We start from the raw sequence: 13,368 nt of genomic DNA, 5'->3' as shown, positions 1-13,368 counted from the left end.
ATAGGCAGATTGCAGTGGGTCCAGGTCCTTGCTGAGCCAGGAGTTGATCCTAACCATGACCATGTGTGCTAATGGATGATAGGCTCATACTACTCCCCCCACTGGCACTATCAGAAGCACTGACCCACCCCCCAGCCATGCAAGCAATAGCAAAAACCCCAAAGACACCTTGATCACTACTTCACTATGTCAGACAGTCAGTCTCTCTCTCACACACACACACACGCACACACACACACACACCCCTCTGCAACAATGAGAGCAGTAGACCAGCAGCTCACTAATCTCATGTTACAAGATTGTTTCCACCACCCATTTAGGGAGAGAATCCCAAAGGCTCAACCCTTGAGGGGGAAAAAGTCACCATTCCTGTCTTACAGTGGTCCATTTATTATTCTTAATCTGAGATCCTTCAGATCCTTTCACAAAGTGGATCCTCTTCACTGCCACCCTATCAAAACCCCCCAGAATCTTGTAGGTCTCAATCAGGTCTCCAATTGTTCTAAACTCCAGCAGGTACAAGACTCAACTTCACCATTCCAGATAGTTAATGACCCAATTCCGGATATACCTGAAGCACTACTTTCTCACTTCCCAAAATAAAAAAAATATATTTTATTGCTTTTCCTGATGATTTGTTATGCCTGCACACCAGCTCAACACCTTCTGTATCTCTGTAACCTCTGTTTATATGGTGGCATCCGTTAGTCTCGCGAGACCGTGGATCTATGCCTGGAGTGGTTTTCAGGTCTCAGGACTGGGCAAGGTTGTATGGGAGGACAGCAGTTGCCCATGCAGCAAGTTTCCCCTCTTCACCACACTGATTTGTCCAAGGGAAGGGCAAGGGCCGATACAGCTTGGCACCAGTGTCGTCACAGGTATTGCCAGAATGAGGTCGAAGGCAACGTCGGACTGTCTTAGGGACTCCAGCTCCGGATTTGTCCTCAGGGTTTACTCCCGATGCCTTTCCCATGAGTGGGTATGGCCGCAAGGCAGTGGAGGTTTGAAATCAGAGTTTTCCCTCTCTTAGATGGACTGCCTTCCCAGGCTGACGAGCTCCATCTGTTTATATAAAGACATTATATTCCCTTTCAAAGCAATTTCACATTTCCACACATTACATTACTCTTGCCCTCTTAGCAGAATCAGGTTTATTATCACTGGCATGTGTCGTGAAATTTGTTAACTTAGTAGCAGTTTAATGCAATAAATTATATAGGAGGAAAAAATAAATAATTCAGTTACAGTATATGTATATTGCAGGTTAAAAATCATGCAGAAACAGATATAGATATTGGAAAGAGTGAGGTAGTATTCACAGGTTCAATATCCATTCAGGAATCGGATGGCAGAGGGGAAGAAGCTGTTCCGGAATCGCTGAGTGTGTGCCTTCAGGTTTCTGTACCTCCTACCTGCTGGTAACAGTGAGAAAAGGGCATGCCCTGGGTACTGGAGGTCCTTAATAATGGACGCTGCCTTTCTGAGACACCACTGCTCGAAGATGTCCTGGGTACTTTGTAGGGTACCCAAGATGGAGCTGACTAAATTTACAACCCTCTGCAGCTTCTTTCAGTCCTGTGACCACCCCCCCCCCCCATACCAGACAGTGACGCAGCCTGTCAGAATGCTCTCCTCTCCCCCATACCAGACAGTGATGCAGCCTGTCAGAATGCTCTCCATGGTACATCTATAGAAGTTTTTGAGTGTATTTGTTAACATATCAAAACTCTTCAAACTCCTGATGAAGTATAGCTGCTGTCTTGCTTTTGTTATGATACCAGCCCCCTCCTTTGTGAGAATTGCAAGAGCCCTAGTGAAAGGGGGGTCAATGACCCAAGAGAGAGAGAGAGACAGGCTGAATGGACACAGGAAATGGAAAGACATTCCACTGGGACAAAAGCTGGTGACTGTGGCATTGTTCTCAGGAGACACCTGGGAACTGCAGACGTGCCAACTCGCAGGGACATTGTAAAGCCCTCGGGCAAAGTGGGCTGGTTGAGAGAGAGATTGCATCACCTGCAACCTGATTGACACCTGAGATCCCGTGAGGCAGTATAAAGAAGGGTCTGAAAGAGGACGACCCTCAGACGCACCAAGAAGAAACACCAAGAAGCACGATACCGCTTCCCGTGGGAACGGGAAGCCATTTTGAACGAAGCCACGTGCGTTAAATTCCGAATGCGGGGTTTGTGGCTGGAACCAACGGAAGATCGCTTTTAACTAACAACGGGGAAGATCGCTCCCCTGATTCCATGGATGTTTTGGGCAAGTTTTTCCGTTAATCTCTCTCTCTCCAACACGTGAAACCAAAAGCCTGCAGACTTCAGAGTGACTCTTTATATTTCCAATTGGACTCAGTATTATACCCTAGACAACGAAAGAGCTTATTTCTGAGTGATTATTAATGTACCTGCGTTTTAGATTGAGTATTGACGCATGTTATCTGAATGTTTGTACTAACCTTAATTTTTGTGCCCCTTTATTAATAAAACTTTTGAAAATAGTACCATTGGACTTCAACTGACGTATCTATCTTTGCTGGTAAGTGAAACCAGTTACTGGTTTCATAACACTTTCTTTATAACTACATCGATATGTTGGGACCAGGTTAGATCCTCAGAGATCTTGACACCCAGGAACTTGAAACTGCTCACTCTCTCAACTTCTGATCCCTCTATGAGGATTGGTGTGTGTTCCTTCGTCTTACCCTTCCTGAAGTCCACAATCAGCTCTTTCGTCTTACGTTGAGTGCAAGGTTGTTGCTGTGACATCACTAGTTGGCCTATTTCACTCCTGTACGCCTTCTCGTCACCACCTGAGATTCTACCAACAATGGTTGTATCATCAGCAAATTTATAGATGGTGTTTGAGCTATTCCTAGCCACCGTCACAGGTACAGAGCGAGTAGAGCAGTGGGCTAAGCACACACCCCTGGGGTGCACCAGTGTTTGTATCTCTCTTCAGCTCCCTTGTAGGGCTGTTGCCCACACTTCTGAAGACGCGGGTTGGGTCTCAATCTTGGCTGCTCTCTGTGGTGTTCCATACCTTTCTTGTGCCTCTGTGGGTTGACTCCCACATCACAACGACATGTTGGTAGATTAGTTGGCTACTCTACATCACCTCCTGGCGTAGGTGGACTCTGGCCAAAAGGCAGCATAGGGAAAGCACCCCTGTCCTATGATAGAGCACAAAGGAATGCATGGTGTAGGTATGTGGGGGTCGGGGCATTAATTTACCTAGGTTACAGAGAAATAAATGAGTGAATATCTCTGAGAGCCACCATGGGCTGAAGGGCCTCGTGTCTTCTGACAAAACTAGAATCAGTAACTAGCTTTAGTTCCTTCATTTATATAAATGGTAATTAGCGAATCCTCAATGCCGAATCCAATAACCCACTGCATCTCGTCGACTAGAAAATCATTTGAGTACAGATTCTTGTTAAGTGAATGATTTCCATGTCAATACATTGCACTCCATTTCCCACAATAATCTGCAACACCTTGTCAAATGCCTTCTGGAAATGTATACTGGGCTCTCATAGTCTGTGGTGCATGTTCCTTCGAAAACCAGCTCTGACAAATCAATCAAATGTGATTTCCCCTCTCAAAAAGCCATGTTGAGTTTGCCTGATTACATAGAATTTTTTTTAATGCGTACTGCTATAACCTCTGCAGTCCAGGTGAGGAGACGCTGCAGGAGGTGTTGTGTGGTGTCCATGTTCGGTTGGGGACTGGCCTCTCGTCAGTGCTGCCCTCTCCTCTGTTGTTCAGTCAGTGGAACGACAGGCTGCATTGCTTGGGACCATCAATTTGAGGGACTTGTCCCTTGGGGCCTTGGACTAAAAAGGTGTTTTCTTGTGCGACTCTTTTTTCTTTCTTTCTCCCTATTTTGAATGCACGTGTATGTTTTGCACCTTGCCCCCGGAGGAACACTGTCCTGTTCAGCTGAATCCATGTATGGTTGAATGATAATTAAACTTGATTAAACTTGGCGGACGCTCGGTCCGCCAGAAAAAGCAGGATCTCCCAGTGGCCACACATTTTAATTCCACGTCCCATTCCCATTCTGATATGTCTATCCATGGCCTCCTCTATTGTCAAAATGAATCCAAACTCAGGTTGGAGGAACAACTCCTTATATGCTGGCTGAGTAGCCTCCAACCTGATGGCATGAACATTGACTTCTCTAACTTCCGTTAATGCCCCTCCTCCCCTTCTTACCCCATCCCTGACATATTTAGTTGTTTGCCTGTTCTCCATCTCCCTCTGGTGCTTCCCCCCCAACTCCTTTCTTTCTCCTGAGGCCTCCCGTCCCATGATCCTTTCCCTTCTCCAGCTCTGTATCACTTTTGCCAATCACCTTTCCAGCTCTTAGCTTCATCCCACCCCCTCCGGTCTTCTCCTATCATTTCGCATTTCCCCCTCCCCCCACTACTTTCAAATCTCTTACTATCTTTCCTTTCGGTTAGTCCTGACGAAGGGTCTCGGCCCGAAACGTTGACAGCGCTTCTCCCTATAGATGCTGCCTGGCCTGCTGTGTTCCACCAGCATTTTGTGTGTGTTGTTGTTTGATTTGATTTGAATGATTTAATGGCTTCTAACTTTGTGTTTTGACAGATATTAATCTAGCTGGTTTATACTTTCCTGCTTTTGGTTTCACTATGTGTAAAGGAGTTGCATTTGCTGTTTTCCAGTCTGATAGAACCTTACCTGAATCCTGAAATTTTGGGGAAGTTGAAACCAATACATTAACTATGCAGGTTCAATTTCAACATTCAAGAGAAATTTGGATAGTTATGGATGGGGCTGGTATGGAGGGCTATGGTCAGGGTGCAGATTGACGGGAGTAGGGTCGGTTTCTGCGCTGTAGTGTTTTATGATTCTGTAACTCCTCACTAGCCACCCTGACTGGTAGTGAGACATTAACCCTAATGATTTGCTGTGTGCGGTCTCACTGTGCTGGTGAGTGAACCCATGCTGTCACAGGGAGAATGTGTAAACTCCACAGGCAGCACAGAAACTCAGGGCAGAAGCTGTGTCGCTGGGCTATGAGGCACCATGTCCAGCTGTGCCACTGGGAATGGTGCTAACATTTATAGCTGTCTTTCTCTGTATTTCACCTGCTTTCATCTTAGTTAGTGTGACGAGTCCGTGTCTTGCAGTAGAGTGGGGCTGATTCCCCCAGCGGACGATGTGCAGGCCTTTCACCCTCCAATGCTGTGTAGTCAGTCTAAGCCTTTGTGCACACATTGCTCCCCACTTTCCTTCATCCATGTGCCCGAGACTCTTCAATGTTCTTAATGTATCCACACTGTATAGAACACCCACTTCTGATATCCTCCCTTATTCCTTTATCCAATTATCTTAGTGTGAGCCACTTATGTCCTTTAAACCTAATCCAAGACCCTTCCCTCCCACAGAGCCTCCATTTTCCCTCTGCTTCGGAGTTTCTTAAATGTCCCTAAAGTATTTGCCTCTAACCAGCCCCCTGGCAGGTTGTTCCACGCACCAACCGCCCGCTGCTCTCTGACGGGAAAAGTTACCTCTGACATACCCCCTATACTTTCCTCCAATTGCCTTAAAATTATTCCCCTCATATTAACCACTTCCACCCTCGGGAAAAATCTCAGGTTGTCCGCTCACTCTATGCCTCTTATCATCTCCTATCAAGTCGTCTTTCACCCTCCTCTCCAGGGAGGAAAGCCCTAGCTCCCTCAACCTATTGACATAAGAAATGCTCTCTAGTCCTGTCAGTATCCTGGTAAATCTCTTCTCCAAAGCTTCCACTTTACTTCCAGCTTTCCCTCTATTCTCAGTTGCTGCATCTGTCTCCAAGGCCACTGCTCCAGCAACAAATTCCTCCGCACCAAAACTTCAAAGGGACAGCACAGCCTTGCTCTCCTACACAGGAAGCAACCTTGTGATGATCATTTGGACCCGTTCAGCTGTATGTGAGCTAAAGAAATGTTTCAGAACTCTTCTGCCCTTTGGAGAGGAAATGACTCCAATCATCACCTACATTTGCTACATCACGGCCAGATATGGAAACACCAGTCCTACAAAAAAAGTGGATTCAGCCCAGTACCTCATGGGTAAAGCCCTCCCAACCATGGAGCGCTGTCATAGGAAAGCAGTATCCACCATCAGAGATCCCCACCGTCAGAGATCCCCACCGTCAGAGATCCCCACCGTCAGAGATCCCCACCGTCAGAGATCCCCACCGTCAGAGATCCCCACCATCAGAGATCCCCACCACGCTCTCTTCTTGCTGCTGCCAGGTAGAAGGTACAAGAGCCTCAGGACTTACACCATCAGGTTCAAGAACGGTTAATACCCTTCGGCTACCACACTCTTGAATAAAATGGGGTAACTACATTCAACTTCACTTGCCTCATCATTGAAATGTTCCCACAACCAATGATCTCACTTTAATGACTCTTTATCTCAGGTTCTTGTTATTTATTGCTATTTATTTATATATACATTTGGACAGCTTGTTGTTTTCTGCACTCGGGATGATCTATCGTTGATCCTGTTATCGTCACTATTCTATAGATTTGCTGAGTATGCCCGCAGGAAAATGAATCTCAGGGTTGAATGAGCTGACATATATGCACTTCGATAAAATTTACTTTAACTTTGATCTCAGTGTTATGGGATCCCCCGGTCCAAATATAGCAGAGGATTTTTTTGCTTTGAGAATTAAATAATTAGTTAATTCTAAATTACAGTGCACCAAGCTATTTTCCCTTTGTAAATGTCCCCATTTACCCTTGGTTTTCCATCCTAGCCTATCCCTAATCCTTCCCCTTTCCTGCCCTTTCTACCCCAAATTTCCAGATCAGCATCATTTATCCCAGTAGTCTCAGTCTGTTTCAGTGCTGTAGTGCTGCTAAGACCATCTGACATAGGGACAGAATTAGGCCATTCGGCCCATTACGTCTGCTGTGCTATTCCATCACGCTGCTTCAGGACTATGTTTGGGTTGGCTGCTGATTCTTTGTCTCAGCTGCCCCCTGTGGGGGGGGGGGAAGAGTGGGGCAAGTTAACCTCAGAGGAATCATAGGTCCATATCCTCTTTGTTAGTTTGATGGGTTGTGAATTGTTCATTTCTGCTGCAGTCCACTTTTTGGCTCCTGTTTATAAAATGTTGGCATTGCTGGGCTAATGGGATCAGAGATTAGATAATGTTCAGCCTAATACATTTAGCAACAAGAGAAACTCTGCAGATGCTGGAAATCCAAGCAACACACACACCATGCAGACGGAACAGGCAGAATCTGTGAGGGGGAAAAAAAAGTACAGGTGACATTTTGGGCTGAGACCCTTCATCAGTACTGAGGAGAAAAGATGAGGAGCCAGAGTAAGAAGGGACTGGAGGGGAGGAAGAACCACAAAGTGATAGATGAAACCGGGAGGGGGGAGAGGTGAAGTAAAGAGCTGGGAAGTTGATTGGTGAAAGAGATACAGGGCTGGAGAAGGGGGAGTCTGATAGGCGAGGACAGAGGCCACGGAAGAAAGGAAAGGGGGAGGAGCACCAGAGGGAGGTGATGGGCAGGTAAGGAGATAAAGTGAGAGAGGGAAATGAAGGAGGCGGGCATTACTGGAAGTTTGAGAAATCGATGTTCATACCATCAGGCTGGAGGCTACCCAGACAAAATATCAGGTTTTGCTCCTCTGACCTGAGTGTGGCCTCATCAGGGCAGTAGAGGAGGCCAGGGGCTGACATGTCACTAAGGCCACACTCAGGTTGGAGGAGCAACACCTTATATTCTGGGCAGCCTCCAACCTGATGGCATGAACATCAATTTCTTGAACTTCCAGTAATGACCCCCCCCCCCTTATCCCCTTCACCATTCCCCATCCCCTTTTCCCCCTCTCACCTCATCTCACCTGCCCATCATCCCCCTTTCCTTTCTTCCAAGGCCTTCTGTCCCCTTCTTTCATATTCCCCCTTCTCCAGCCCTCTATCTCTTTCACCAATCAACTGCTCAGCCCTTTACTTCACCCCTTCTCGGTTTTGCCTATCACCTTCCTCCCCCCCCCCCCCCCACTTTCTTACTGCGCTCCTCATTGTTTTCCCCAATCCTAATGAAGGGTCTCGGCCTTTTCCACAGGTGCTACTTGGCCTGTAGTGTTCCTTCAGCACTCTGTGACATCTACCCAACGGTTTCTTGTGGGAGGTGGGGGTGTCTTCCTCATCCAAGAGCAAAATGAAGCTCGGGGACTAAGCTGTCAGATCTTGCTGGGGATTAGTCTACCTAACTATGATGGAGGTGTGCCTGTTGGCGTTCTGAGGCTGAGGGAGGATATTTCTTGCTAGTGGCTGTCAGAGCTTGAAGCAGCTTTGAGCTGAGTCGTGCAATGACTGCTTATGACCATTAGAGGGGAGTGTTGGACAGGAACTCAGCAGCAGGGTGGGGGGGCACTAGATTCATTCTACACTTAATTTTGGTTGGTGGGTGGAGAGAAAGGAACAAGGGGTAGAGCGGAGAATGACAAATGGAGAAGAGACAAAGGTGAGAATCAGATACGTAGAGAGGGTGACAGTGGAGCAGTATAGAAAGAATCAATGTGCCCACAATTACCAGGAAAGCCCTTCGAACAGTTCAGTGCTGGTGCGGAGAGCGGCTACAGATGGAACTTACTCACAAGGCATTATTTATTTACTTAGCGATGTAATGCAGTCAGGAGCCCTCCGCCCAATGAGGATACACTGCCCAATTTACACCCATGTGACCAGTTAATCTAGCAACCCCCTACCCCTTTGGAATGTGGGAGAAAAGCAGAGCAACTGGGAGGATAGCCACGTAGTCAAGGGGAGAGTGTATAAACTCCTTACAGACAGCAGTGGCAATCAAACCCCGATCGCTGGCACTGTTATAGTGCTCCACAACCACACCACCCCCTCCTCCTCCAGATTCAATCAAACCCCGATCGCTGGCACTGTTATAGTGCTCCACAACCACACCACCCCCTCCTCCTCCAGATTCAATCAAACCCCGATCGCTGGCACTGTTATAGTGCTCCACAACCACACCACCCCCTCCTCCTCCTCCAGATTCAATCAAACCCCGATCGCTGGCACTGTTATAGTGCTCCACAACCACACCACCCCCTCCTCCTCCTCCAGATTCAATCAAACCCCAATCGCTGGCACTGTTATAGTGCTCCACAACCACACCACCCCCTCCTCCTCCAGATTCAATCAAACCCCGATCGCTGGCACTGTTATAGTGCTCCACAACCACACCACCCCCTCCTCCTCCAGATTCAATCAAACCCCGATCGCTGGCACTGTTATAGTGCTCCACAACCACACCACCCCCTCCTCCTCCAGATTCAATCAAACCCCGATCGCTGGCACTGTTATAGTGCTCCACAACCACACCACCCCCTCCTCCTCCAGATTCAATCAAACCCCGATCGCTGGCACTGTTATAGTGCTCCACAACCACACCACCCCCTCCTCCTCCAGATTCAATCAAACCCCGATCGCTGGCACTGTTATAGTGCTCCACAACCACACCACCCCCTCCTCCTCCAGATTCAATCAAACCCCGATCGCTGGCACTGTTATAGTGCTCCACAACCACACCACCCCCTCCTCCTCCAGATTCAATCAAACCCCAATCGCTGGCACTGTTATAGTGCTCCACAACCACACCACCCCCTCCTCCTCCAGATTCAAACAAACCCCGATCGCTGGCACTGTTATAGTGCTCCACAACCACACCACCCCCTCCTCCTCCAGATTCAAACAAACCCCGATCGCTGGCACTGTTATAGTGCTCCACAACCACACCACCCCCTCCTCCTCCAGATTCAAACAAACCCCGATCGCTGGCACTGTTATAGTGCTCCACAACCACACCACCCCCTCCTCCTCCAGATTCAATCAAACCCCGATCGCTGGCACTGTTATAGTGCTCCACAACCACACCACCCCCTCCTCCTCCAGATTCTCAAAGCAGCAACGGATATTAGATGCACTCAGACACAAGGGAAGCAATTAAAGGTGTTAACTGAACAGAGTTCGGGTCCTCGGAGTCCAGTTATGAAGGACGCAGAATATATTTTAGGAACATACGGTATCACCATTGCTAATAGTGCTGTGTGGAGATTCGTTCATTATGTTGTATGACATGGGTGATTATGGTCTCATGACCATGATCTTGGAAAATTTTTCTACAGAAATGGTTTGCCATTGCCTTCTCCTGGGCAGTGTCTTTACAAGACGGGTCACCCCAGCCATTATCAATACTCTTCAGTGATTGTCTGCCTGCCGTCAGTGCTCACATAACCAGGACGTGATCTGCACCATCTACTCATACGACCATCCACCACCTGCTCCCATGGCTTCACATGACCCTGATTGAGGTGGGGAGGGGGCTAAGCAGGTGCTACACCTTGCCCAAGGGTGACCTGCAGGCTAGCGGAGGGAAGGAGCACCTCACACCTCCTTTGGTAGAGACGTAGCTCTACTCTGCCACCCAGTGTTCAAATGCAACAAAAACTGTTTAAAAGTTAGTGAACTTATGCAGACCAGTTTATAAAATATTATACAATCTTAAATAAAATTTACTGCTTAAAAGGAGATTTCTGCTACTTCGATTTTGTTAAACAATTTAATTTTTTTAATAAGATTGAAGCGAATCTCCAGGAGTAAGGCCAGGACGTTATGGCTGGAATTGTGGTGGAGGGAGAGTTGGAAAAGGAAGGAAAAAGAGTAATTTATTTTTGAGGCCAGAGATAGAAAAGCAAATTTCAACAAGAGCAGAAGCTGATTAATGGACGGTGGGTGAGGCCATGTGTCATCAGACAGTGAGGAGTGCTGTTCACAGAAAGGGACGAGATGGAGGGGTGAGGGGCCTGGTATTTGGAAGGTAGGGGAGGATCTGTGGGATTGGGCTGATTTGGTGTGTGGCAGGTTGGGGTTGGCCGATATGGTTTGGGGATACACGACTGGATGTTGGGAGGAGGCTTGGGCCTACAATTGAGTAACTGCCAATTCCAAATCCACTTCAAGTTCAACAACTCTCCTTTTCTTCTCCACCTTTCTTGGGGCAGGGTGAATGTCAGGAATCCTGGAGACTTCTTTTTTGCTTAATAATAAAAAAGAGAATTGAAAATAATATAGAAACTTCCCCCTACAACTAGGTGCCTCAGAGCTACAGTGCTCCAGCACAAGCTAAAATAAAATAGGGAAGAAAGGTTAAGCTAACTTAAAGTTTAAATTAAAACACATAATTTAAAAAAAAGGTAAACTATTATGGCTGACAGTGACCAGGGAAGGGCAGCGCCTCTGGTGAAGGGGCTTGTCGTGTCCAGTCTGGGGCAGCTCACTGACCTTTGGTTCCCATTGGACATTCAGCTCTCACTTGTGCCACAAGACAGCACACCCTGGTACACCGCTTTGACAGGGGGCTAAACTTGGTGAGGGTAGCCAGCGGCCTCATATCCCGGTGAGATAGGGACATGTTTGTCCCAGCACGCAAAGTCAGCTCCAACGGACTGGGCGGATGAGATCTACAGTGAGATCCAACGGCCAGGAAGGTGATTCCGTGGAGAGCGAAGGGCACGACGAGGCACAGGAGATGTCGCGGTCATCCACTGTAAGACCCCACTTTGTGATGCTTGTTCGTACCTCTGGACCCGATTTCTGAGTCAAGAGAGTGGAACTGCCCCAGCTTTTCCACTTTAAAAGTTCTCCTTCACAGGTCTCCTGTCATCGTTGGATATGATGGACAATCACCACTGGAGGAGGTAGCAGGTACACTCAACATATTAGGAGCAGCTTCATCTCCTCTGTTACCAGGTTTCCGAGTGGTCCATGAACCCATGAATGCTACCTCAGTGTTTTGCTCAGCTTACACAAAATGCTGGAGGAACGCAGCAGGTCAGGCAGGGAATAAACAGCCGATGTTTTGGACTGAGACCCTTCATCAGGGACTCCTTATTGAGAGTTTCAGCCCGAAACGTTGACTGTTCAGCCCTCCATTGACTTGTTGAGTTTCCCCAGCATTTTGAGTGTGTTGTTCGAGATTTCCAGCATCTGCAGAGTCTTGTGTTCACTATTTTGCTCTTTTTCCACTTTAAAAAAAAAATATTTCTTATTGTAACCTATAGTAATTATTTTTTAGGTACCGCACTATGCAGCTGCCACAATACCAACTTCACAAGATATGTCAGTGATAATAAACCCGATTCTGATGAATGATTTTGCAGGAATAGCTGCTTCTTGTTGTTCCTCTCCATGCAACCTTGCTGTTTCTGTCGCTTTTCGTCTGTTCTTGTATGAGGCCGAGTTGCTAGTTCAATGCTCAACCCAGCACAGATGAAAAGCGTGCAAGGAGCTGGCCGGATTCAATCCTGGGACTACTCACCTCAAAGTCTGGTGCCGACACCAGTACACCACCGGCCGGCTTAGGAATAGCTGCTTATTAAAGCACAATTCTCCTACTAAAGAACAGTTAGTCTGCCAACATCTCTCCTTTTCCCTCTTCATTTGGACAATGAATGACAGTAGGATTTTGGATAACAGGCTACCACACCATGACTCAACTTGAACTTCACCTGCACTCACCCCACACCGATTTGCCAAACTTCCCCTGTGTTAACATGAAAGTGCCAAGGGAAATTGAACCTGTAACCATTTGTGCAGCAGGGGCAGTTTTCAGCGACTAATTTCAGGTCATTGGGATGTGGGAAAAACAGCACCCAGGAAAGCGTACAGAAGAGGTTTACCAGGATGCTGCCTGGTTTAGAGGGCATGTGCTGTCACTGAGCTGGACAAACCTGGGTTGTTTTCTCTGGTGGATGCTGAGGTGAGATCTGATAGAGGTTTATAAGATTATGAGGCTAGATAGAATAGACAAGGAGTATCTGTTTCCCAGGGTTACATCAGTGGTGGGGAAGATGCTGGAGTCAATTATAAAAGATGAAATAATGGCACATTTGGATAGCAGTAACAGGATCGGTCCGAGTCAGCATGGATTTACGAAAGGGAATTTTTTGAGGATGTAACTATGAAAATGGACAAGGGAGAGCCAGTGGATGTAGTGTACCTGCACTTTCAGAAAGCCTTTGGTAAGGTCCCACATAGGAGATTAGTGGGCAAAATTAGAGCATATAGTATTAGGGGTAGGGTACTAACATGGATAGAAAATTGGTTGGCAGACAGGAAACAGAGTAGGGATTAACGGGTCCTTTTCTGAATGGCAGGTAGTGACTAGTGGGGTACCGCAAGGCTAGGTGCTGGGACCGCAGCTATTTACAATATACATTAATGATTTAGATAAAGGGATTAAAAGTAATATTAGCAAATTTACAGATGACACAAAGCTGGGTGGTAGTGTGAAATATGAGA

General features: G+C 47.1%; 1 protein-coding gene across 5 annotated transcripts in view; it reads right to left on the bottom strand.

The window, feature by feature from the left end:
- Window positions 1-13,368, bottom strand: part of ache (acetylcholinesterase (Yt blood group)) — a 79,664-nt gene that overhangs the window by 8,359 nt on the left and 57,937 nt on the right. The window lies entirely within an intron of this gene.

Source organism: Hemitrygon akajei, chromosome 6 (assembly GCF_048418815.1).
Source record: "Hemitrygon akajei chromosome 6, sHemAka1.3, whole genome shotgun sequence".
Classification (NCBI taxonomy): domain Eukaryota; kingdom Metazoa; phylum Chordata; class Chondrichthyes; order Myliobatiformes; family Dasyatidae; genus Hemitrygon; species Hemitrygon akajei.
The sequence above is the reverse complement of the archived record's forward strand: the minus strand, read 5'-3'. Positions and strand labels throughout refer to the sequence as shown.